Source organism: Myotis myotis, unplaced genomic scaffold (genome assembly GCF_014108235.1).
Source record: "Myotis myotis isolate mMyoMyo1 unplaced genomic scaffold, mMyoMyo1.p scaffold_m19_p_3, whole genome shotgun sequence".
Lineage (NCBI taxonomy): Eukaryota > Metazoa > Chordata > Mammalia > Chiroptera > Vespertilionidae > Myotis > Myotis myotis.
Genome location: NW_023416335.1, coordinates 110,752,045 through 110,764,083, shown reverse-complemented (window position 1 = coordinate 110,764,083; position 12,039 = coordinate 110,752,045). Strand labels below are relative to the sequence as shown.

The window sequence follows — 12,039 nt, the reverse complement described above, 5'->3', positions numbered from 1 at the left end:
GTGTGTCCGACACATTTTCTTTTGAACTATAAATAAAAATAGCTATATTGAGTATGGGGTGGGGATATAGAGTATGAATCTTCTTACAACTTTCATTTTCTGCTTTATTGACCAGTGAAATGATCCCTAAGGCTGCCTTTCTGTCCCTAAGCAGATATTCTAGGGCAAGCATGTCAAACTAGCGGCCCACACCAAATATTTTTGCTGCCTAGCCAATATAACGATATGTAAGAATTGTTTTAATAAAAATTTTGTAACTTAATTTTTACAATATCCAGTTACACATTATTAATATCAAACTACAATGTTCGCTAATGACTGATTACTATAATCGTGTTGCATCCAATTCCCTTACGCGCCTTATGCTCAGGCGCGCCATTTCTCTCCACTAATACCAGCAGCGAATATTTTAGCAGCCGATTGCCACACCATTAGTCTTGTACTGACTTGTTTGGTGTGTGCAATAGGAACTATTTCGCTTTCAGAGAACAAGAAAATAAGTTTATTTGTGTTATGCTTATTAATTTGTGCAGTTATACAGTATCTGGTAAGTTAATGTTCAAGAAAAAATATTAATTTTTATTAAAATGTTCTATTATTTTATGTTAACTATTACTCATTTATTTCAGCCCTTTGTTTTCAGCATTTCTCTATCAAAATAAACCTATGTTTCTATAAAAATTGAAGCTTTTGTTTTTTTGCGGCCCACATAGACTTAACCCTTGTTTGTTTGGCCCGTGTTAGCCTTTGAGTTTGACATGCTTGTTCTAGGCTGCTTGAGCAGTAATTGATAGGAGGCAGTCATGCCATCTGTACCCCCTACCTGGGTAGAGGGTCCCTGTCTGTATTGCCCCCAGGGGCTCTGTCAACAGCCATCTGGCCCCAGGGGTGAGCATCTGATGGACAAATGCATGACCTGCCTGAGGCCACCTTCAGTGGAGCTGGTCACCTGCAGTGTGACATTTGGGGTTCCAGCTCACCCAGAGCCATTATGGGGGTGCTTCCCTCATTCCTCTGCTCAGTGTGAGTGGAAGCCTGCCAGCACCACTCTGTGGACCTTGCAGTGAAGTGGGGCCTAGCTAGTAACATTTTTAAAAGTGTGCTTCCAAGTAACATTTCAGTTATGTGAAGCCATCTGTGGATTGAATACGGGCCAGCTGGTTCAGTCCCTTCCATCCTGTCACTATCTGTCTAATAAACACACTTTATCTGCATCACACCATGGATACAAAGTGGAGGAATATCAGGGTTAAACACACTGCTGTTGAGGCAGGTCATGAAAAGTGCGTCTTCAGTCCAAAATGCCGACTCCTTGTTGCTGGGCTCACCGATGTCACATCCCGGAACTTGAAAATCTGACCTTATATGGCAAAAGAGACTGTAAAAGTGACTGAGTTGTGTATCTTGAGATGGAGAGATAATCCTGTAACCACCAGTGCCCTTATAAGAGGGGACAAAGGGACATTGGACAGTAGCACAGATGAGGGAAGTGGGTGTGGAGGAGTGCTGCAGCCAGGAGCCAGGGAATGCCACAACCTCCAGAAATGGAATAAGAATAGGTCTTCCCCTTGGGCCTCTGGTAGGAACTAGCCTTGCCAACAGCTAGGTGTTATCCCAGTAACACTGACCTCAGACCTCTGCCCCCAGAACTGTCTGAGGATAAATCTGTGTTGTTTTAAGGCACTGAGTTTGTGGTGAGTTGTATAGCAGCCTCAGGAAACTAATACACTCCCTCGGCCAGTACCCCTTACTCAGTTATGTCCCCCAGGCATATAGGTGTGGTGCAGTCCCGGTTTCCACCTAGCCCACCAGCAGATCTTGTGACAGCTGGTCCAAAACTGGCAGAAATTCAAGTGCCATCTGACTGCTTACTTCTGCCTTTCACACCTCTTGATGGAGAAGCTCAACTGACCCCTCCTGTTCCTTAGCTTGGTGTCCCTCCCACCTCATCTCTCAGATCTCATCTCAACTACTTTAAAAAAACTGTATAGAATTAAATGTAGAGATGGTAAAGGCAATGAGAGTGAAGACTTAGTCCTTTTGTGTTAAGTTTAGGTTTTATATCCATTGAGAATCTTCATGTGTATGAATACACACGCACACACGCACACACACACACACATTTTATATATATATAATATATATATATATATATATATATATATATATATATATATTTCCCCTTAAGTCAATGTTGTGGGCATATAAGTAACATATGATAAGTCTATTTTAAGGTGCAGGTTATTGAATTTTGAAAAATGTCTATAGTTGTGTAGCCACCAGTACAGTTTCCTTATCTGTTTTGCAGTCACTCCTTCATTAACCTGACTCCAGGCAATCCCTGTCCTGTCTTCTGACCGTGTCAACTGCTGGGAGATTGTATGTTTGTCATCTTTAAGGGGATCTGGCATATTAAAACATCTGGCAATAGGTTTTTCATTTAAAACGTTTTCAGCCGAAACCGGTTTGGCTCAGTGGATAGAGCGTCGGCCTGCGGACTGAAAGGTCCCGGGTTCGATTCTGGTCAAGGGCATGTACCTGGGTTGCGGGCACTTCCCTAGTGGGGGATGTGCAGGAGGCAGCTGATCGATGTTTCTCTCTCATCTATGTTTCTAACTTTCTATCTCTCTCCCTTCCTCTCTGTAAAAAATCAATAAAAAATATATATATATATATAAAAAGTGTTTTCATGTAAAATGTGTAATTAGTTTTAGACTTGTAGTAAAAATGTTTAAGAGCATATGACTAAGTTTATAAATGATATTGGAATATATACAAGAATTTGAAAGCTTCTATATTTATTTATAACTTTGATTTATTAGAGTTTCTAAAGAGTTGTTACAAATATCGGAAGAAAATGTTTAAAATAAAAATATTTTATTTAGTAATACTAAAGAATTAAATAAAGTATTGACAGGGAGAAAAGCCTAAACTGAGAAGAGACCTAATCTCATCAGGTTAATCTTTTTAAAAGACTGCTTGAATTGCATCCACAGTTCATATTCTAGGTGTTCTTTTATGAGAACTCTATGATGTAGCCACTTAAAGATCAAAGAAAGCCAGGGAATATCAGAATATTCCGACTTGCTATTTTTACCTCTCTCTCTCTCTCTCTCTCTCTCTCTCTCTCTCTCTCTTTTAAGATATCCTTTTGTCAATTTCATGGGGTGGGGGGAATAACTCAGCAAATAAAGTTTAAAAAAGAGAAAGTGATTTTATAAGAGATGATTTCTAATTTAAAAAGTGGATTTGGGTCTGTGAATGCAGTGATGTGTTACCTTTCTTAACTTTTACAGAGTGTGCAGTGCCAACTGGGTGACTGGGCTTCTAAATGCAGGGGTGGAAGAACATAATTGCCTTATATGTGACAAATTAAAAATATGTGTAAATATCAGAGGTATAGCATTTGGGTTTAATAATAAACATAGGGATAAAAATAATCTTTTACATTAAGAGGAAAATCATTTCAGTGAAATTTCCAAATAATTAACAGGTTAGAAAAAATAATATCTGGAATCTGGCCCAAAGGAAGAGGGGATTTCTGTTTCTATTGCCATTTGGACGCTTACAATGACGGGTTGAATATAGAGCGACCTTTCTCACTTCTCAGGGCCATGGATCCCTCAAAGAGCAACACTGTGTAAGATGAGCTTTCATTTTCCACAAGAATTGAAATCAGGCACAATTGCAGAATTTAATTTCTGTATAAATGATAGGTTTTTCAAGGAGGTGAATCTAATTTTACCTCCTGCCCAGGCTTTGAGTGGGCCAAGTAGACTGTGGTCAACTAAGTGTGGCCTCTTCATGGCATATAGGGATAAAATCCAATTTTAAAATGCAAAGACTAAACACAATTATAGTGCCACTCACACTTCCAACCCCACTCAGTATCAAATTGTGGTCCAAAAAGTTTATCATCATTAACAGCCGCCAGGGTGGAACCTAAGAATCTGGATAAATTTCACACTCATTCAACGAGCCGCACTTTCCCTGTCTGACAACTGCTATTGCATTTTCTAAACAACCACAGCTTCACTGACACAGTACAGTTCACACTAGGACTTTCTAGTGGCCCTTCTCAGCCGGGAGAACTCAGCTTCACTGCCTGAAACGCGAGGGTTACCGTGTGTGATGGCGACCTTCTCTCCCAGGTACCCAAAGTGGCAGTACTTACACACCAGCCCTGGGAGAACTGAGAAAACAGTCAATTAAATATTCTCCGAGGGGCCTACCTCCCTCTCCTTGTCCATCTGTCTGAGGAAGACTGCAGGCCATGTGTCAGAGGTGAGGTTAGCTCAAGCTCAGGAGATGGTCAGCCCATACCGCAGCCAGCTGAACACACTAATGAACTAGCTGCTCACATTAATCATAATCTTTTCATCACAAAAGAATCGTCAGAAAATTAAAGGGATTCATAAAAACAAATGGATAATTGACAGTGGACGGTGTTCTGCTGAATAAGAACTGCATTCGGTGGCTGTTGGAGGTGAAAAGTGTGATGAGGACCCACACTCAGCACCACCACTGCTCATCGGCTCAGACACTGGCTGAGACAGAACAGCGTGTGTGCAGGATAGGAAATTCTGTCATGTTTTGGCCACACACCCACACAAATAGCCTTCCCTGTCACAGCAGCGTCCGTGTGGATGACAAATCAGGCACACACACAAAATGACCCATGCACTTACACAGGGAGTGAACCCACACACTTTTATTTACACTTTAGAAAGCTACTGCGCTGTTCACAAAGAATGGTTAGGAAACATGAAGTTCATTTGTACTGTTAAAAAGGTGTAGTTTATTCATCCACCTGTAAAAATAATTTTCCTGGCAGCAGCAGTTAACTTTTAACCTCCCATTTTAGAACTTCAAGTATTTGAAAGGCACTTAAGTTTTCCCCTGCTTTTATTTCATTTTTTACTTTCTCATAGTAATTAACTGACTCATGAAGACAAAGCATTTCTTTTAAAATGTGGGCTTCACATGGAATTTCAGGATCCCAAATGACACTACATAGGCTTGCTCTAAGTTTCCTCTTAGTGCAGTTTGGCAAATATCCCAATTGAACTTCAACTCTGAGTTAAAAGTATCAAACATGGATAGGGCGAAGTGCAGCTATGAGCTTCTGGGCTGCCCAGAGGCTCCGGAGAGCTCAGGACAGAAAACCCAATGGCCCCAAACTGAAGTGACTGCGGACACCTGCCTCTTTATCATCCCAGAACAGCCCGCTACAGAGACAGAAACACCTGAGAAGGTCTCCTGGCTCAGGGCTCTTGGGTACCATGAATATCCTTAAAGGGCATCGGCCCCTGCACACCACTTTGCCCCCATCCCCATAGAAAGCATTGTCGCCCTCCCCACTCCACCTCCAGCGTTAAGGACAGCAAGCACTGACACAGAAACCTGACCTCTCGGGTGGTCTTCTCCCCCCACTCCAGCGCTCTCTGTCACTAGGCTCTCTAGCTGCTCAATGGAAGTGCACTTTGGTTTTGATGCTAGAAAAGTGGTGGAGACCACCACTAGATGGCCACGTCACAGGGTCTGGCCTGGCTGTTGCTGCCTTTCTGGCCTTGCTTGACCGTCTGGGGTCTGTGGGCAGCAAAGGTGGCATGTGCACCTCCACAGCGGGGTCACTGCCTGCTGCTGCTCATCAGGAGTCACTTCCAATCTGCTCTCTCCCAGGATGCTGCTGTCCCCATTCTCCAACACGACAGATTCTTTGCTGCCTCCTCTGCCCTCCTGAGGGGTCTGCAGGGGGCTGCCTGGAGGGGTAAAGGAGGAAGATGTGGACACAGGTGGGGAGACCTTCCTCACAGAATCTGCTGCCCAGGCTCCTGGTTGGCCCAGTTCTGCTCTGTCATTATGAGGTGGTGGTTACTATTGTAGAATTTGTTAGGGTGGCCCTTCCCCTGTGTTTGGGAAAGCGCTGCCATGTTGAAGTCTGTTGCTGGTGGAGGGGCCCTGGAATAATGATGATTGTTGCTCATCCCAGGGAAGAGACAGAGAGCGTGTAGTAGAAGGGCATCCCAAGTACCAGTGTCTGTGGCCTAGTGGGAGGGGAGTGGGATCACATCCCCAGATATTGCTGCCTCCACCCTGGATTCAGCGGTGTCTGGGCCATAGTGGTTGGTCATGCCCTGTTTAAGCTTCTTCCAGCCCAGGTGGTATATCTCTAGCACGTTGAGTAAGAGGGACAGGCAGGCCACAACCAGCATGAAGATGATGAAGACGGTCTTCTCTGTGGGCCTGGAGATGAAGCAGTCCACCATGTTGGGGCAGGGCCACCGGTCACAGTGGTAGAGTGGCTTCAGTTGAAAGCCATACAGATAGTACTGTCCGACAATGAATCCCACTTCAAACAGCATCTTAAAGATGATGTTGAATATGTAGGTCCGGAGCAGGGCCCCTGCAATGGGGACTTTTCCCTGGTCATCCCGCACTAGGGACCTATTCTTCTGGCCATGGTCACTCTCTCCCTTTGCCTGCTCTTCCTCCCTCCCTTTCTTCTTCTCTTCCATACGCATGATGTGCAGCACATGCCCCAGGTAGATGAGGGTGGGTGTGGACACGAAGATGATCTGCAGCACCCAGAAGCGGGTGTGCGAGATGGGGAAGGCTTTGTCGTAGCACACGTTCATGCAGCCCGGCTGCTGGGTGTTGCAGGTGAAGCCTGACTGCTCATCTCCCCACACCGACTCCACCCCAGCTCCCAGCAACAAGATTCGGAAGATGAACAGGACTGTCAGCCAGACCTTGCCAATGACCGTGGAGTGCCCCTGTGCAGTATCCAAGAGTCTCCCCAGAAGGCTCCAGTCTCCCATTGCTCCAGACTGCCAGCCTGTAACGGAACATGTTTGTTAATAGTCAGGTAGGACAGGTGAGCTCAAGTCCAACCATCTGTCTTTGTACATAAAAGTTGGAATATAGTATAATTGGATGGCTGCGCTACTGCTTCCCAATGTGGCCTGTCCTGCAGAGCTCTTCACACAATGTGTATGTACATCTCTGTATAGTGTACTCGTGTGTGTACATCTGTATGTGTGTGCATTGTGTACCTGTCTATGTGAGTCACGACACGTGGGTTAAACCAAGATCTACAGCACCAATATAGTATAGTAGTCACCCTACAAAAGCATGGATTAAACGAGAGAAACACAGGTTACTTAACTCACGTCAGAGATAAGGAAATAAGACCAAGAAAGACAAGTGACTTTCCTAAGGGACACGGACCTCTCCCAGCCTCCTAACTCCAGCCTGGCCTCTTCCGGGCTCTGTCCCTGGGGCTTCCTGTGCAGCTGTCCAGTTCCTCATCTCACCTGTCCTGCTCATGTGAGGTTAGAGCAATGTACTCCCAGATTGTGCCGTGCTCATTCCACCTTCATAACTTCTGCCGTATTAATCTGTTACCTCCTCCACTTTTTACTTTCCTTTTGAATCTTTCTCTTTGCAAATGTTACATAGATGGTTCACTCTCTGTGCGTCCTTGGGCAGGCGCCTGTGTCTCTAACTGTAAGGTGGGGTCCATACTCATATGCAGTGAACTGCCTCTCGGGCAGAGGGAAGTAAGACCCCTGGGCCCACTTTGTGAAGGTGACAGTGCTCCTCAGACGCAGGGGACCAAGCCTACAAGGTATCCTCCATGTGGCCTCTGCTCAAACAGGTCAGATGCTCCAAACTGGAACCAAAGACAGCACCGCTGTTCTCAAGGCCAGTCTGTGCAGTAAGGAACATGGGCTAGGTCGTGAGTACACATACAAGAATAAAGAAAACTCTATCATGTCGAATCTTAAAATGCTTAACAATACTAATTTTTAGGAATTGGTTTAAAGGCAAATAAACAAACAAAACTTTATTCCCTGTGACCTAAAAAAGATAGACAGATGTTAATCCTCTTTTTGAGTAAACTTCCAATGCTTTGTTTTGGTCATTTGAGTTCCATAGAGAAATCTTAATCTTCATGTATCCTACCAGCCTCCTTGCCCCATATTATAACTGCCATCCGCTCTACTCTGCATGTTTTTAGACATTAAGAAGTTTTCATTGAGAAACTTAATTATTGAACATGAAACCACCCACTCTCCAATGAAGGATGTCAGATGTCAGGGAATTATTCTAGGTTACAGCCTGCTTCTCCTCCAAGCTATCAATTCTGACTCCTACACAGACCCCATAGCCATCCCGCTGAGCTTGGAGGGATGCCTTCAGCCCCAGACTGTCACAAGACCCCTAACTCTGCCTTCGGCCCTAGCCCCTCCCTCCACCCTGTTGGACATCTGCCTCTGGGACACAGGACAAGAGCCATGGCCAGTGTGCACCCCTCAGGGGGACCTGGTCCAGCACTCTGGGCACCAAACTTCCTGTGGGCCCAGAAACACGACATTTATGCATTAGCACATGCTGTGTCTTCAACTTAAACACGGTCTCTATCTTGAGATCTATTTGTGGAGATGGGAAAATTCAGGAGAATAGGGAGCTCTATAAGGGCAGAGGGATTTCAGAGAAGTGTACTAATATTAAAAGGTATAGCTGGGGAGGAGTGCAATTGGAACTGGGCTTAGGAGATGTGGCTTTGGATAGAAGGGGGAGTGAAGGGAGTACCTTTTAAGAACAGAGCAATGGTCCTTTGTGGCAGGAATACGTGTGATCATGTGACTGACACAGGGTGTTGGATTAGAAAGCAGTGAATTTAATGGCTGCTTGTGCACATGGAGCTAGGCTGGGGCCATGTTTGCACACAGTAGGCATTCAGTAAGCACTGGTGGAGCACATGAACCGAAGGACTAGAAAGCCATTAACCCACTTAGAGAGGGGAGAGAGATGCTGAAGTGTTGTTCAAGAAAGAAGGTGCCATCTACAGCCCGCTGGGAGTCAGGAAGGGTGTGGTGGCCTTGGAGTGAGCATTGAAGGCCAGGCTGGATGACAGGAGGGTTGAATGGAAAAGAGGAAGGACAGAGAAGAGATACTTTCTGAAGACAAAAAGAAAGCAGCGTGTAGTTTCTGAGCAGAGCCAGAGATGAGAGAGGTATGAGTGAAAGACAAGTCTTACATGCCTGAGCCTGGTGAGCGGGAAAGTTATGGGGGGATTCAAAGAGAAGGACATTGGGAAGCAGTGCTAACTGAGGTTGGAAAGGGAGATGAGAACTTTGGTTTGGTGACTGTGTGGATTAAAAGCAGTGGTGGGAGATTTGAGTGAAGTGACCAGCAGGAAGCTGGAGACCTGGGTTAGAAGCAGCTGGGAAGAGGGTCTAGGGTAGCACCTCCTCTTCTGGGTGAGGGCCACAGTGCTAAGAACAGAGATTAGAGACAGGTGTCATGGACAATGCAGCACAAGAGATGAAGAGGATACAAAACCGACTCGTTGCCCTTGGTGCGTGTAAAGGTGGCCAATGTGTGGTGGGTGCTTTGTGAAGGGCACGCGATCTGACAAGGTGGGTGAGGGCCTGAGACAGAGCAGAGCTGGAGACCAGAGACCCTCCCTGGAGAGGGTGGCAGGAAGGGACCACCCTCAGTGTTGTCTGATGGGTTCTGCCAGAGAGTCCATAGTCTTTAAGTTTCATTAGGTTCTTGGACTTTGTGCCCTGAAAATTTGTTTTATCCTTTTATATTTTATTTCCATTATTGTTTCTCCTAGTCATCTGGCAACGTTCTTTTAGAAAAGTCTAACCGTGGGAGGAAAATGGTCAGGTAGATCCTGCATATTTGTAAAGATCAGACACCCCAGAGCCAGCAGATGCAAGGAAACCAGGAAGGGCTGGGAGGAAGGCCACCCAGGACCAGGAGAGTCTGACTCCCCTGCTGATGCCTTTTAGGTCTCAGAAGGCTTATTCCCCTGAGAGCAGTCATCAAGAATGAGAACTGGGATGGCCCAGAATTGAGGAGACATATGGAGAACTTTGCAGAAGGTGACTAACAATGTCAACATTTTTCAGAGCCTTCCAGAAGGGGCCCTGTGATCTCACAATAAGGAGGCCAAGGATGGACCTCAAGTGACCACTTAGTGGAAGATAGGGACAAAACCAAAGTCTGGGCAAGGGATGAAAGAGGTAAATTCAATTTCCTATTACTTTATTTTGGAGTCTTTATTCATACCTAAGATTGGTCTTAACTTTTTTTGTACTATTACTGGATTTTGATAGAAGTTAGAATCTCTAGAATTATTTAATACATTTAGTACATTATACACACTATGTGTTACTAATGTATTAACGTGCAATACTGAATAAAATCTTCAAAATATGTATGTCCTATTTATTCTCTGCTAGCTGCATATTCAAGTAATGGTACCATAAAAAGACCTAATTTTGGTTTCAATTCCTTGTATGTATGAGGCTTTGTAAAATGGCTATGATAAATAGAGAATTAAGTTTAACTTTCCAATGTACAGTATAAAAGTTATTTTAGTTAAGAAAATGAATATCACTTAAACTGTAAGTCACATTCAAGGAATTCACATTCTCATCGGCAAACCATGAACTTTTGTTAAATGCCCTATTCAAGACAGCTTTGAGCCTGTTAAACTTTGCTGGTTACCCTACTCAGCACTCTAGTAGTTATGGTAGTGAAGCTTCCGAGAATTACTTCACAGGAATATCTGCATTCCCCTTATTAAATGTTCATCTCAACATGAACTAAACAATTGCACCCGTGAAATATGGGCCAAATTAGCTGGTGTTTACTTTGAACACACTGACCTTTGGGAAATGAATTCCCTTTTCCTCTCTAAACTTTTACTGTCTGTCTTGCAATATTTCTCATAGCCACAATGGACTGCCAGTGAAGTGACACACATATCATAAGCCACCATCATTTTGATCATTTGGGTCTGGGAGACCAATGCATAATTCATATTTCAGCTGTTTGTATATAACTGTTTTTATTTTTTTATTTTTATTGAATATATTGGGGTGAAACTGGATAACAAAATTATACAGCTTTCAGCACGATTCCACAACACGTCATCTGTACACTATATTGTGTGTTCACCACCCCAAGTCAAATTTCCATCCTGCCTAGACCCTCCTCCACCTCATTCACTCCCTCCCTCCCCCACAATCACCACACTGTTGTTGGTGTGTCCAAGAATTTTTTTTTTCTTTTTTGCTCAATGCTTCCACACTCCCACCCAGCCGCCCACACCCACAGCTGTCAGCCTACTTCTATCTATGAGTCTGTTTCTATTTTGCTTGTTAGTTCATTTTGTTCATTACATTCCATATTTGAGTAAAATACATATGGCATATTTGGGTGATATCATGATAAAATAAAAACTGCGAACTCCACTTGTCTCTAAAGCCCAGATGACAAATATTCATGACTAGGAGCTCTGCATCCGAGGTAGATTTCTGTCCACTAGAGCGCAGACAGCAAAGCAAGTGCATGCGTGTCCCCGCCACTGGCTGGCAGGACAGCCCCTAAAAGAAAGGATCACTGTGGTCAGATAAGCCTTTCCCACTCTTCTACTTGAACGCACAGTAACCAGCATTTAGGTCGAGAATCAGGTCCTGGCACTTACCGCTAAAGGGTTACTTTTTAAACGTTCCTTAAAGGGGCTTAAGAAGCAACACCGTTCCTAACAAAACAAAGAAGCTGTGCAGAGAACCCGGTGCTGCTAGACCAGCCGGGGGTGCCCTCCCCGTGGCCCTGTGTTCCCTATTTAAAGCCTCCAGGGTTTAAATAGTCACTGGAGCCCTCAGACCTGAAGTTCTAGAGCAAGTCCTGCTCCCCCAGCCACAGGGGAGACACCCCCATGAAATCATCCCCCACCACCAGCCTCCTGCAAACTCCCAGGAAATCTTTAGTCAGCTGACAGCCCGGCTCGGCAGGGACCTCCAGCAGCACAGTAACCTCAATTAGCCCAAAGGACCTCAGAAAGTCCTGAACCCCGCTCACCAGCCCTGCTACTGCTACAACTTCCCAAACTCCCAGCAGAATTCCCAGAGGCCGGTTTCCATTCAACTGTGCCCGGCCCGCCCCGTTCTGGGTTCTGCCCGCACCCTGCGCTTACCCGCTACGCTGGCCCTCGGTCCTAGGAACAGCGCT

General features: G+C 44.9%; 1 pseudogene; it reads right to left on the bottom strand.

The window, feature by feature from the left end:
- Nucleotides 1-5,044: 5,044 nt before the first annotated feature.
- On the bottom strand, nucleotides 5,045-6,821 carry LOC118651186 (annotated as a pseudogene).
- Nucleotides 6,822-12,039: the final 5,218 nt, after the last annotated feature.